This window comes from Larimichthys crocea, chromosome III (assembly GCF_000972845.2).
Source record: "Larimichthys crocea isolate SSNF chromosome III, L_crocea_2.0, whole genome shotgun sequence".
NCBI classification, from domain to species: Eukaryota; Metazoa; Chordata; class Actinopteri; family Sciaenidae; genus Larimichthys; species Larimichthys crocea.
In genome coordinates this window covers 37,738,706-37,754,174 of record NC_040013.1, presented here as the reverse complement: position 1 = coordinate 37,754,174, position 15,469 = coordinate 37,738,706, and the positions used below count along the sequence as shown (strand labels likewise).

The following is a 15,469-nucleotide window of genomic DNA, read 5'->3' as shown; positions in this document are numbered from 1 at the left end:
CATTTTCTTTTCATAATACCAGCTTTATTTCATTCATCCAAGGATAAACATAATATGGTATTCAGGGCAAAGACACCTGAAAGACTTTATTGGACAGTTTGCAGCAGAGAAAGCTGAGCTTGCCAGTAATTTCAATTCTATTAAGAGTATTATTCTGAACAAGCGTGTGGGCCAGATGCTGTCAGATTCAAGCCTAAATGTCTACTCAGTGAGTCCGGCGGCTCGGGTGGGTTTTGAGTTTGATGAGAAAAGGAGCCAGAGAAAAAGAATCACAGAAGGAGAGGAGAAGGATGAGGATAACTGTCAAGCTAAACAGCTAAAAGAGTGTGCCTGCTAAGCAGCGAGGACGTCGCCTTATGATGAATGGACCATTCGCCATCATTCACCCGGCTGTCTGCTAACAGCTCATAATGGATCAGAGATCAATAGGGAAGCAGAACATTTCCACCAGCTTCCACTGTAGTCATCAATACGGGTATTGATAGATACTTCGCCCCCCTCATCACACTCAACACTACAACAATACATGGGAGATTGTTTGTCCTCTCTGTAGGCTTCCTCGGTGCTTCCTCAAACTCTTCATCAATCACAAAGACAAAATAAGATGAGAAGGAGAGAGAGAGAGAGAGAAGAGAGAGAGAGCGAATTGACTCTACACTGTGATTAACTGGGAAACCAAAGAAAAACCAACATCAAAGAACATTAGAGAACAAAAATCACTTTTTTCTAGGCATCCCTGTCAAAAACCTTCAACGTTTCTTTTTGAAATTCCCAAAAAGCAAGTCAGCCAAAATGTAGATTTAAATATATGCAAACAGCACATCAACTATTGACAGATGCATACAAACCCAAACTTTTCCTTTATTAACATAAACATTTAAAATAAAATCTGTCAGTGTACAAGTCTGACTTGTTTTAAAAAGTAAGCCTGGGGGGGTGGCGTTTAGCTCTGTTGGTAGAGCAGCCGCGCCATGTGCGAAGGCTCAGTCCCTGCTGTGGAAGCCCAGGGCTCGAATCCGACCATTCCCCGTCTCTCTCTACCTGCATTCCTGTCACTCTTCAGCTGTTTCTATCAGAAATAAAGCTTGAAAAGGCCAAAAAATAATCTTACAAAAAAAAAAAATGAGCAAAAACAGGTAAAGCTTTTCTTTGCTGTTCAATTTTTCATTTTCACTCGATGGGATGAACATGGAACAACAATGTACTGTAGTTATACCTTTATAACTGATAACTGATGTTTTATGACCCTTCTCTGCTGAATATTTGACATATTTGTACATTTTTGGTGTGCGAGACACACTGCTAGTAGATGTCATACTGTGACCAGACAGCCAGTAACACAAAGCCATTCATTGCCTGTCACACTTCTGTTCAACCACAGCATGTTGTGTTCATAGATCCATTTGACACCCTACCTAGTAACGCTGATTAAACTACTATACTATACTGATCACTGTACTATACCCTTCATTCTCTTGATGTTATATACACACCCTTAGACTTCATAACCCTGTCACTCTAACGTCACCTCTCCCTTCCCTTTTCTCTCTCCGTCTCACTGCTGAGGGGAAAGAGAAATCACAAAAAGAAAGAACAAGGTGTCCATTTATCTTTCTCCAAGTCACATACAGTATGGCTTGTCGGGGTAAAAACACCTCCTGTAGCTCAAAGGTTTTCTGCCTTATCAGAAAGGAGCTGAAGCGATTGTAAAGTACAAAAAATGGTTTATAAAGGAATGTGACTGGAGAGAATGGTGGGAGTGGAAGAGTTAATTCAGTTATGAATAGGGTTTTTCAGATTCAGGTGTGTAAACACGTCTTACCGCTAACTGCATGAAGTTTTGTGTAAAAGGTTTTAGGTTAGTGCTATTATTCTGCCGCTGACCAAATATAAAACTTGAATTAAAAGAAAATAAGTAAATTTTGTACAGACGTTGATGAAGGTGAATCTTAGTGATTTTGGTCATCTTCTGACTTTGCTTTTGAGAAATGTTTTGAAAACTATTTAAGGGATTGCTATGAAATTCAATGCATACACAACTTAATAATAATTAGCTCAATAGTCACCATCGGTACAACGTTTTAACTTGCTTTAATGAATGTTTATTCATAAAAAAAACCTAATGATATTCCCATCAGCCTCAGCTGTACTTTGTGTTTTGTCCTAATTAGAAAATGTTAGCATGTTGTCGTTCAATTCAATGAAATATTTAATGTTAGGAATAGGATTAGCTCTGTTTCAAACGTTCTTAAAAAAGGACAACAGAAAACTAAACCTCTTCTTCTGTACAGTTGCACAGTATCCCTTCTTTGCTCCTTCCAGTATCGGTATTTTAAGCCTTTTACAAAAAGAATAAAACTTATCACACGAAACAGAACTGTTCACCCCGGACACAGTTGTGTGTACATGATGTAGCAGCTCACTGTACTTGCTACCTTTGCACAGAATACTTTTACAGGTAAATCAATAACTGGATGCACCTTAAAATTCTACACCTCCGGTTTGGACCCACCACACCACCCGTCAACACTCACTGCAGTCAGAAAAGATTAACTGAAGGTGAGTCAGCGCTCCCACTCTGAGACACTGATGCATATGGAACCTGATCTGCAGGGCCAGCTGGAGATAGGAGGTTGAGTAGAGCGGAGTTGTCTTTTTGAGTATGAAACTTAGGGGGAGGAAAAAAAAAAGATCCAGAAGGACCAGCCTGAGCAGAGCAGCTGGCAGGTGAAGTGAGCTGGCCGGAGCTTCCCCCCAACATGGCCTCTGCCAAAAAACCATCAAGGAAAACATTTTCAGGTTGACTACCAGCAGAATCAAAAAGCTACACACCGCCGTGATCCTTAAATCAGAACCGTCTGCGAGAGAACGACACAAATCAAAGTCCACCTCCAGACTGTCTTACATACCAGTGTTTGTGCTGCAAAAGTGTGTGGGTGCAGCCGTTTGTGTGTGTGTGTGTGTGTGTGTGTGTGCGTGTGTGCGTGAGTGTATACACTTGTGTTTGAAAGAAGAAGAGACAAAGGAAAGAGAGCAGGTTACACATCTACAGTAACTCTCAGCAGGTGAGAGGGGAGACAGAGGAGAAAAAAAAATAAGATCCCACCGGAGCAGAACAGGCCAGGAGAGCATGTACCGTATCAGATTAAGCTTGTGTATGTGAGTGTGTGTGTGTGTGTGTGTGTGTGTGTGTGTGAGAGTACGACCATATGGGTTTGTAACTAAGATTTGTCTCCAACCCACAAACACAAGAACCCGTCCCAAATTTCTCTTTGCTTCCCCCTCCTCCCCCTCAACCTTTCATGGACTTTGATTTAAAAACACGAAAAGAGCCATGGCAGGGCTTTGGAGAAGACGTGGCCCGCCAAGAGAGGCCTTAAAGCCTTTTAGAAGGGATCTGGTTTAATGGTCTCTGGTTGAAGGAGGTAAGGAAAGCAGGAAAAAAAAAAAAAGTGGGCTGGAATGGTGGAAATGCTGCAGTCATAAAGATAGCCTTTGTGTGTGTGTGTGTGTGTGTGTCTTTTAAAGAGCTGGAAGGTAATTGTTAAGAGTGCTGTGGTAGCAAAAAGGGGTAATGCTGTATGTGAGTGTGTGGTTTTTGTCTGGCGGTCGGTTCTTAGAAAACGCTGGGGCAGCACCCGGGGGCCACTTCTCATCCAATAAGGGCATTTAAGCTTGTCAATATCGTCTATCATACGACTCGTTGGACTCCATCAAACACACAGGCAAAAGAGATGTAAATAGAAAAAGAGCAGAGCAGATTGCTGTTCATCCCTTTCATCCTTCCTTTTTTTTCCCCCCTCTCCCTCCCACTAAAGTTTTACATCCCTCCCTGGCCTATTCTCACCAACAAAAACAACACAGCAAGAATGCCTCCTCCCTCACATCATTAATTGTGTTCTTTCTTTCCTTTTTATTTCCTGCTTTGTGTGGATTTTACACACACACACACACACACACACACACACACACACACACGCACACACACAGGTAAAGCCGGTTTCATCACCTGAGAGATAGCAGGGAGTGTGTGGAGGGCAGGCACACTGTCATTTGTCTAGGTTTGAAACTAAATGATACACAATCACACATACACACCCACACAAAATTCATCCCACACCGTGCACGACAAAAATGCACTTTCTTGTCCAAAAAAAAAAAAAAAAGTAGAACACTGCAGAAGTTTAAACTTTCTTCTTTTGTTGCCAACTGGAGCTAGTCGATCGTAGATAGACCTCCCATCCAGCTGTGCATGATGGGTGACCGGCCAAAAACCTGAGGGAGGGAGAACTGTACCCTATTCAGGATGCATTCAGTCGATGAGAGCTACGTTTTACTGGATGCCAGCAACCATTTGTGAACATAAACAAAGAGCAAGCAGAGTAGAGTTAGTTGCAAAACTTCTCGAATTCAACAGGATGAATTTTGTTATCTGGACCGAGGAAATGGCGCAGCAAGGGGCGACTCAAGTGTAGACTGTGAAGGTCGTCAAATGTGTTTTTTAGACACATTCTCTTGGTTTGTTTGATAGTGGTGTGCTGCATCAGTACCAGCTTAGACATAAAATATGAACCAGGAGGTCAAGTTATGGGAAATAAATCCATGAATTTGAAATCATATCGGACACTTTGACTTTTACAACTCTGGAAAGTTATCAAGAAAGTAATTATTTCATCTTTTGTCGTGACAATCACAAGGAAGACCGAACAAATATAGTGATCACATTATAAAGTAATCCGCCAGGAATGTGTACTTTTTGTACAGAGTGCCTTTCCAAATGATGCTTTAGCAACTCCACTAAGCCATCGCAGGTGTCCCATTCAGCTTTCTAATAAACCATTTTAAAAGTTTCATTCACAGGAAACTGTCTATCAAGCCAGTTAGGCTAACTCAGCATAGTATCACCTCATTAGATTAATGTCAGCACAGCTTGATACTGCAGAGGCTAATGGTCAAAACATTATTAATACTGAGCTCACCCGACATATGGCAAATCTCTCAACGCATATTGATAATAAATATATGTTATGCTGACAATTCCTATAAATCGTGTGGGCATAAATTGAAAGACACATAATTTCGAGACCTGCTGCACTTAGATTTCAGATCTGCACAGAAAGTTCAGAAGCTAGAGATTGAAACAAAGTACCATATACTACTATTTCACGGTGACAAAGATGATTAAACCTCATCAAAATGATACTGAATATAATGACGTCTGCATAAAATTGCTCTGTTACTGAAGTTCTCTGTGCAATTTCACAGATTTCCAATATTACCTATAAACAAAGACGCCAACCGCAGGCCTGCGAGGGGCAAATTGAAGTGGGACGATTTTCATCAAAGTTCTGTTCTTTCCAGGGTAATCATTTTCTCCATAAATACTCTCTTAGGGGTAATCCTGCAGTGGGTTTATCACAGCCTTGGAATACACACACAAATACAGACATACACACACACGCTTAGGTGCACCCTCATAAACTCATACACACACCCCCACCCCCCCAAACTCTGTCTCTTTTTAAAGAGCTCAGATGGGCTGTATTGACGCGGAGGACTGGTGATCTGGCAAAAAATCTAAATGAACGCTTATCATCCTCTGTAATATCCGATGCCTGGAGACAAAAGCAACACGGAAAGTCATAAAGTTTTACTACAGCGAGGGAGAGTCTCTTTACTGTGCTGTCTCTGTGATGATGAGCAGGCACTGTCTGCTAAGTGCGGGGCGGTTTTTGCTTGGAGCTGCGCACGTGTATTGATCAGAAAAGCATCGCAGAGGCCAGCAACTAAAGCTTTCGCAAAGCTGATTCGCATTTACATATGCACAAGAAGATGTGTGATGTGCTCATGCTTTCTCATATAGAGACATGAAAACTTTCACAGAGGCATCCAGAAAAACACATGCAGCACACACACGCAGGCCAAGTACAAAGTTGAGTCTAGACAGATGTTAGGTTCTTGGTCTCCAGCTATTGAGTGTGATGTTTTTCTTGGCTAAACAGAGGGACTAGTTATATTTATGAGACGTGATGAGACGGGAACACAGGATGGATCACAGTAAGAGACAAAGCAGAGGAAGAGGAGGAGGGGGTAGAGGAGGTGATGGAGGAGGGGGGGGGTCTTTTCATGTTAACATAATGTAACTTCTAGTCTTCAGTGTATTGCTTTGGCAAGCTTGGCTGCTTCTTTCATGCCTGTAAATCCTATCTGAATATGGATGTGACAGACAGTCATTGAAGAAGATGGAGAGGTGGCATGACAGGCCAAACAAGCAGTGTGTGTGTGTGTGTGTGTGTGTGTGTGTGTATGTGCAGCAGAGTACGTGAATATGAGAGCAATCTGATCTTATTAGAGGCCTGACGGGATGAGGAGCTGTGATGAGAGCTCTGAATCACCACCATCTAATCAATCAGTCTAATTAACCAAGCTTTATGAACACTGGGCCGAGTTGAGAAAGAATCCGCCGACACACAGATTAATAATGATTACTGAATACACTGCAACACATTCTATTAACAATCCATCTTCATGCCTATCCAGCAGCTTTGCATAAGATGTCGTTCCATCGCCAGTTGCAGGAAATCCTCTGAAACATATTAGAGGTTCTTCTGTCTTCATCAAGTCTTCAAAGTAAGTGAATTCATTTTTATTTAATGAAGCATAAAGTTCGAAAAAGCGACTTGCTAGCATAATATAATTACGCTGCATTCATGTCTCAAGGGGTGTTTTACCAACATAATATTATATACAGACATGGCGGACACAAGAAAAACTGGCAGGTGGAGTGTTGAACTTTAGAAAACAGTCGGGTCATTTTTGTTTTCGCTCACACTTAAGGTTAAGACAGGACGGGCTGCTCTTTGACCCCCCATCCATGCCCTCACAGAAGAGTCCGAGTCAAAACAGATCTAAAAGAAGGATAGGCACCAGTGCATGTTTGTTTGCACGTGTGTGTACATGTGTGTGTGTTATCAAGTCCTCAGACCAAGCAGACCTTTAACCACCAGCGGGGGTCTTCGTGTGTGTGCGGTGTTACCGTGACCTGCTACTGGCCAACACCGGGGGAGCAACTGTCAGCCATGGCATAACCACTCCCTTACCACTTCACCACCCATGAAGCTGCACTGTGGGTAGTCACCATTTTGTGTCAACGAAAAGCGCCTGCGATTGTCTTTGTCTCTCTGAGGTTTTAGTGTAAGCAATAAACACATTGGCCACACTTTCTCTCCCACTCACCATCTCTTTGTCTTTCTTCACCTTTGTCTCGCTCGTTATTTTGAGCTGGAAATATAATTTAGGAGAATACACATCACTGCTGGAAGGTTTATAACAAAGCAAGAGAAAGGCTAAGCTCTCACAATATTTACAGAGAAAAACAGCTAACTGAGGGCAGGCAGGTGGCAGACCAAATAAATTAAAATAAGTAACTCAAGTGTTGTCTTTGTGGAAACTGTTATTCTCAGAGAGTGTTGAATGAATACTTGGCTTTTTGTTAAATGATTGTAACCGTAATACTGTTGGCTTTTGGAGTGTTTATGGGAGAAAACAAGCTATACAGAAGTGTCCTCTTGGGCTGTGATAATAATAAAAAATATGTAATCCTTAGTCGCAATATGTACTTCAGGAAAGTACTGCTCTCGAGCTAGGCTGAGGAGAAGTATGGCCATCCGCTTTCACTACCCACCATCCAGGGATTCTTCACATCTCTCCACTGTACACTGTGACACAAAGGCCATAAAATTATCTGAAAAGCACACTGTATATTTTTCAAAAATCGAACCTGGCTCTGAAAGATGACTATGTTTGAAAAATGAAACTCCCAGGATCAATAGATCCACTTTTCTCCAGCTGTGGCCATCTCAGACACACTTGGAACGAGAGAGAGAAAAAAAAAAAAACATCCATGAAAAACTTGCCCTATCCTTTTCACATAGCTCAAAAAAAAGTAACCGCTACCTATTTAGCAGGAATGATTCCATAGCCTGAACAAAGGCAGCATTTTATGCATTTCTAGTGGAAATCAATTAATGTACTATCCACACGCACCTCTCTCTCACTCCCACTCTCTCTCTTGCCCTCTCTCGCTCACACACACACACACACACACACACACACACACATACTTGTCAAGCAATCTTGTCTCGCTCCATCGTTGTCATCAGCCTTGATGATGCCAGGGAGGACTGAAATCTGCATGGGTGATCGCCAGAGAGATTGATCGTCTCACTCGTCTGTACGCTCCACTCTCAACTGAAAATTACCTGTCATTTATTCAGCAGCGTAAGCCCTTCAGTTTCCTCAAGAGTTTCACATGCTGTCTTTTATCATGATTTGGCTGTGTGCATGTGTAATTGCACATGTGTTTGTGTGTGTGTGTGTGGACAGGGGTCAAATGCTTCTGGAGACCCCTACATAGTAGTTTCCATAAGATGAAGAGGAAGTTTTGTTCTGGGCCCATTTCCCTATGGATCAATAAAGCTTTGTTGCGTGTCAGACGGAAATCAGAAACTACTACGGGGGAAGCCAAAAGACATACTTTACTCCTTTAAATGCAAAGTCATTACATCACATTGTCAAAACCTTCCAACATTTCTCTTATGGTTTCAAATCCCAGTGTGTTCTTTTTCCAAGCAACATATCAATAGTTCTTTGTTGCATGTCAGACTGAAATCAGAAACTACTGTATAGAAAACCAAAAGTCACATTTTACTCCTTTAAATGCAAAGCGGTAGATGTCATTACACCACACTGTCAAAGCCTTTGAATACCTCTCTTGAGTTTTTTTTTTTTTTTTGGCCTTTTATGCCTTTAATGATAGTACAGCTGAAGATAGACAGGAAGCAGGGGGCAGAGAGAGGGGGAGTGACACGCAGTAAATGGCCGTCCGATGCAGGATTCAAACCGGGGCCAGCTGCAGCGAGGACTATAGCCTCTTACTGTACACACAGGGCGGCCGCTTAACCTACTACGCTACCGACCGCCCTGCCTCTCTTGAGTTTTGAAACCCCAATGTGTCAGCTTACCATATTAGTTCTACGAGTCTGTGTTTTACGATATGTAAGAGAAAGTGCAGACTAGTTGTTTTGTTTCTGGGATGTTCCCAGTTGGAATAAAACATCTCTGAAAGCAAAAGAAAGGTCCAGTAGTGCTGTGCAGTACAGTAGGAATTCAGTATTTAAAAGAAGCACATACCGGTTGAACTCAATAACGATTTTGCAAGCCAACCACAAAAGACACCATTTCATAAGAAAAACAAACAACTCCCTATTCTTTTTAGCCTCTTTCAGGGAAGCCTGAGAAAATGCATTATTGGAAATGCTACTTCTAAACCCATTCAGTCCGCCTACAGCATGCCATCAATTTTCAAGCTTGCCCTTCAGCTTCTAAACACACTAACAACACACATACACAAATAAGCATTTGTCCACACTTTAACTGTTAAAAGCTGGCGCTGACTTTTGAAGATGCTGTACTCGTGTTTTTAGCACATTATAGTGAAACTACAATTAAATTCAATTAAATTAAGACTTCAATTAAATTAAAACCAATATCTAGTTCGAAAAGGTACGATTAAATAAAAGCCAGAGACAAAGTAGAGACAGTGGTTTTCAGCAGAAAATCAGTTAGTTTGCAAAGTTATTTTTCACATTTGATTTAGAAACTAAACTTGTCACAGCTCTCAATAATCTGACTGTTGATTTACTGTAGATTATACTATACATGCACATTAGTATCTTTGTTCTCTTCATATTTAGGATATAACATTTGCATGTGCCATGGAGAAACCTGGTTATTCATATATGATCCTCATGGTGCGCTGGTGTGTACAGCATCTACAGTAACTATACATAATGTGCTGGATCAAAGTTTTCCTCCAAGCGGCAGCAGCCAGCTGTGAGCATTCTTCAGGACTAGGTGGCTCGCTGGCGTAATGTCCCTTCTACAAAAAAACTGGAAACCACCAAGAGAGACTCTGAACCTCTTAACCCTTCACTGTTCCCATGGTAACTGCCCAGGACAATCTATCAGGGTGAACCTGAAATTGACTTTTAACACTTTGAGCTTTACTTAGAGATCAGTTTTATGTCTCATGCTAATGATGAAAAATGGGACCTAAAGAGGCCAATTTGACCATGGACCTGGACCAGAATGACAGGCGGCTGTGGTGACATACCTATCAATGCCTGGCGTTAAAGCTATGGCCTATATTGGATTGTTCTGTTCAGCAGTCTATGGAGAGAACCACTGCCTCTTCTTCTTATCGACACAGTACTAAAGGTAAAGAGCGGGAGCTGGCAACGGCTGAGAGAATCACAGGACTAGCCAAAAAGGAAAAAAAAAATACTTCAATGCTCTCTCTGAGGGAAAACAGTGTTTTTCAGAACCTTGGAGTTTCTTTGTGATGACATTGATCTTGTTGGTGGATCTTTGATGTTAATCCTGACTAAATAACCTATTCAGCAAATATGATAAAGCCCCAAGCAGTGTGTGAATGTGAGAAAGAATTTGTGAAGAGAAAATATGAAACTATGCAGAGAACAGGAAGACCAAGCCTGCAGGCCTTGTGTATTACATTTTTAATCTCAATCTCAACAAGTTCTCTATCAAAAAAAAAGTCTGATTCTCACATTTCAAAAGAAATTGGTTTGCATTGTAGAATTAACAATAGACTTGTGGTCACTAAGGTGACAGTTTATACAGACCACATGAATTCATTTATCTTAATTTCAAGAAAACAGTTTAAATCAAGTGAACGACCATTTTGTGTTTTCTATCACTGAAGTACAGTACGGTATTTTTCTTAGTATCACTATTTCTTTTATTGTGGTTATGCAGTAGTGCTAAACAACTTTTGGATGACTGAACAATCCCAGCTGAAAATAGAATAGTCTCTAACAACTTTCCATGTCTCAACGATTAATTATTTGAAATGTAGTGTATGCATGTATATGCATTGCTAAAAAATTAATTTTCTCAAGCTGAAACATCAGATTATAACAAAAAAAAAAAAAAAAACAGTATTCATTACTTAAATATATGTCAAAACAACCGTCTTTCCAGTGCCAAGGCAATCCTGTTTAACTCCCTGCAGTATCGTCAAGTAGAAGTGCTGTAGACTGAACTGTAATTGTGAGTGAAAGCTAATTTGCATCATTTATGTTCTGACAATATGTGAACAAAGTTTGAGCTGACAGTGTGTGTAGGAGTGGGCTTTTATTGATTCCAGAGGTCAGTCCCTCGGTACTTTGAGAGAAACGCTTGTTTCAAATTGCTGATTTTATCGAAACACAATCTAGCGCATTGTTGAGCAAGATCATTTGTCTGAACCTCCCGCATGCCTTTTCACTTTGTTTGTTTTTTTCTTTTCTTCTTTCTAGTGAATGATCAGCTTGTTTTCTTTCTCTTCATTTTATCGCGTCCTACAGTGTCCACACCTCAGCTCACTTTGACGAGTTCCCACCGCCGCACCAGCTGTAAAAAACTGGCTTCTTGTCGCACCTTCTGCAAACCGTGACCCCCTTAAAAAAAAACATGGATGTTGGACACAGGTGCAACTTGGTCTGCAGAGTTCTGGGTTATAAAGGAAAGCTTCCACATTAACTAAATGGTCAGGAAGAAATCAGGCACACTGAGACAGCTGGAGCTGACACAGGAGGGGAAGAGAAAGAGGCCAAAAGGAAGTATGTTTCCTGAAACACTTACTATATGAATTTTTTTTCTGTGTGTAGAGTGAAGTTCACTCCTTCAATTTAAATTTTTATAGTTGGCTTTTCGGGGATCATTTGAATAGAATGTCATTACATTAAAATGCTAGGCAGAACATCATTACAGTTGTTGTAGTTTTGTTCTCCAGTGGGAGCATAAACATATTTCAGAAGTTAAACATTTATGGCACCATGACCTGCTTTGAACTCATTGTGAAACTATCTATAGTACCGTAGGCCCTCACTAAAGGCTTCGTCATCTTCAGTCCTTGTACAGCATAACTCCATACTTTATTCCCTCCACCTTGTCAGTGTCATGGTAGGCCAGAAAGACCTGGAGCTGGCCGGAGGGTAACGGCCTCCTCTGCCCTCATGGCCTCTGGGCATGCAGCCTCTGCCTGCCAGGGCTTTATGATATGAGCTGGATGAGTGTTGTGTGGGACAGTTGACATCCTAAATACTCTAGAGGTGCACATACATCCACATACACACAGGTATCCAGGGTGTTCTGTTATTCAAATGACAGCCAGGTAGGTGACAGTGCCCACGGCAGGGAAATTAGAAGGTTGTTACATGTTACCGGTCTGTGCCGAGCTCATTCACACGGCATTATTTATGCTGATGGTATGAGTAGTGACAGGGACAGATATCTGCTGTCAGAAAGATGGAGGTATGATTGAAATAAAGAGCAAGGGGAGCAGGGAAAGGATTTTTCCATACATTTTATAAGTAGGGAAGCCTCTAACAAAGAGAACACAGAAGCTGAATGTAAAGATATTCTGGTGTCCTGTGGCAATTTATTCTTTCTAGAAAACGACATTTTTTTTTTGTGTGTGTGACCAGGGAGCACTTGTCTATTGGAGATACAATGCTACACTGCCACAGAAATGTTTATTCAGATGATTTCTTTGTTGTAACACCACAGTGAATTAATTTTGTGACAGATTGTGCAGTCTAATCGTAGTTAATGATTAAAGTCCAGCTGGTCAATTCCAACTTTAGCTCAATGTATTGGATAAAACGAGCATATTAAACAAACTTCAGCCGAGTGTCTGACCTCCAGCGCAGCAGCGAGTGTTTCACACATCCCTACCTGATTATGACTGGTTGTGCTGTTTGTCTCGACTTTTCTTGACTTGTAAAAAGTCAGAAGGTTTTTCTCTTTTACCGCATGCTGCTCTGATTAATTACTGCGGCGCGGACAAATGATGTGATCGATCAATCAATCACCTGCTGCGCTGAATCAGGCAGACCCTGATGCATCTCGTCTAGTTTTCTATGGTTTTACTAGATAGTGAAAAAATAAATCACCTCACTCATTAAACACATGGCCTTTGCTGCGTGATGCGGCGCCACTGCTCGTTTTCCCTGAAGCTTAATAACCCTAATATTACATTTCATGAAAATGCAATAAATTCTTGTGATCTTTGATTCGGGCGGGGAGATGCCTCCACTATAAAACTGCAGGAAACCCTGGAATTAGTGGCCAGATGAAGGAGGCTTCCTAGGATGTTGATTTGGAAGCATTGCCATTAATAGATCAAAAACTGAAAAACAAGGTAGTGTGACAAAAAGAAAATATGAATATCGATGAGGAGGTATGCTAACATGTAGATTCCTAAATTGTTGAATTTACGAATCTACATGTTTGTAGTAGAAGCTGCATGGCCTTGTACTCCTTTATTATTTCCTACATAATAATCTTTCCCTTTAGTTCAACTTGCCCATTAATGTCCATGAGTTTAACGGGGATTCGACCCGTTACCATGCTTATAGCTACAGAAGCCCACTGTGTTTGTGCATGTATGTGTGCAACTGACTAAAAGTGACTGGCAGTGAGAGAGTGAGAGAGAGAGTGGGGGGGCAAGAGGGAGACATCAGTGGTTAGCTAATTAGTTCGGCACTATCACAGATGGCTAAGGGGTCATTGTTAAACCTTTATTCACTGCCATATTACCCACGTCAATGCTAATTCTACAGGAGCTGGGTCACACGCAGCACGGTTTGCATAATAAATGTGCCTATAACAAGGCCTGCGGTATCGGCAAACCTGAGCCTGACCGCTGGAAAAAAATGGAAAACTGACCTTTTGTGTTGTTTTCCAACCTACTATTGCTCAATCATCAGGTCCACGGGCTTTCTGCAAAGGTTATTAGAGAACCATTGTTCCCCTGGGTGCAATGGGGTGCAAAGGGAGAGGTGGATAGCGTGAAAGCACAAAAGAGAGTGTGGAGAAATGAAATGAAAATAGAAAGAGAGAAACAGGGAAAGAAAAGTAAAATAGGGATAGCGGGAGCAAAGAGAGAAGGCAAGACCAAGACGTAATTTGTGTTTCTTGCACTCTTCTACATGCTCACATACTTGTGCAGATGCTTCATTAAGAACAAGAGAGTTTAGAGATGAGAGCATTTGCTGGTAGATCTATGCTAATTTTCATGGCAAGACAGAGCACATCAAGTATAAGTTGGTCCTTCTCACCCACATGTTTGAGCAACTACCCACACACACTCAAACACACAGATATCTGGTGAGTCACTGCACCAAATGTATTGGCATGTGAGCATTTGAGCTGAGAAAATCTGTGCTGGTCTCGAACTTGTGAAACCAAACAGCACTCGTATGCTGTTTGGAGCCAAGTATGGAAATACCAAATGCGGCTCCCCAAGGGTTTTGTTGTAAATAAAAGTCCAGACATCTCCACTGGGGACAGCACTCTGTTTTAACACACTCGCTGGCTTTCAAACAGCTCGCGGGCACTGAAGTAATGAACAGCCAAACAAAAAAATGAGACTGTTGTGAAAAGAAACAGAAAGAAAATAGCACCAGAACAGTGTCGACACAAGCATTTGCGGTTGTTTTTTGAGGTGAAGGTTGACATTTAAAGAATGCATAATTCCAAGAAGCCTGTGGACAGACATGAGGACACAGATCCTAACCGATCCTGAAAATAAACTGAGTCATGCAGTCATGCATGCAGACAAATTTCACAGATTTGTTGTCATTCATCCATAAATCATATACTCGAAGGAATACATTTGGGGAAAGAGGCAGAGGGTTAAATAAGAAGATCAATATCACTCTCATGTCTGTACTCCAAATATGATGCTACTGCCAGCAGCCAGTAAGCTTAGCTTACACAGCTCAACTCACTTTGTCCGAAGGTTAATAAATCCGCCTACAAGCACTTCTGAAGCTCACTAAATAACATGTTATATCTTGTTTGTTTAATGCATACAATAACATAAATTTAAGAAGGACTACTTGTGGTTTTATGGGGTGTTATGTGCTAGACTTTTTCTTGGCTTGAGAGCAGTCCCTTGGCTTGCTAGATTAATATTTAGTGTAGAGGCATGAATGGTATCAATCTTCTCATCCAACTCAAGAGCAAATGAGCATATTTCCCCCCCAAAAATGTCAGATTATTCCTTTAATATTAAAAGTTTTCCCAGCTGTTACTGCAGAAGCATTCCTTAAAATCAACATCTGATCTCACAGGAAGTCCTCAAATCTAAAGCAACACACCGATCTAAGCAAAAAAAAAAGATTCAATTTCACCACATAATAGAAATGGCAGTTGCCTCCAATGGCATCTGTCTCCTCCGTTGAAATTTGTTTGTGAGCGCAACACAGCTGCTAAGGATTTCCGCAGATGTTGCGTTATTAATTTCAAACATATCTGATATTCTGGAGAGGCTAAGATCAGTCTGCAATGTAATATGTGTGGTTAGGATGGGATTTAAAAACATGTCACACAGACAGATCTG

At 41.2% G+C, this 15,469-nt stretch overlaps 1 protein-coding gene across 2 annotated transcripts in view; it reads right to left on the bottom strand.

The window, feature by feature from the left end:
- The window catches only part of fbxl17 (F-box and leucine-rich repeat protein 17), a 204,701-nt gene that overhangs the window by 136,043 nt on the left and 53,189 nt on the right, over window positions 1-15,469 (bottom strand). The window lies entirely within an intron of this gene.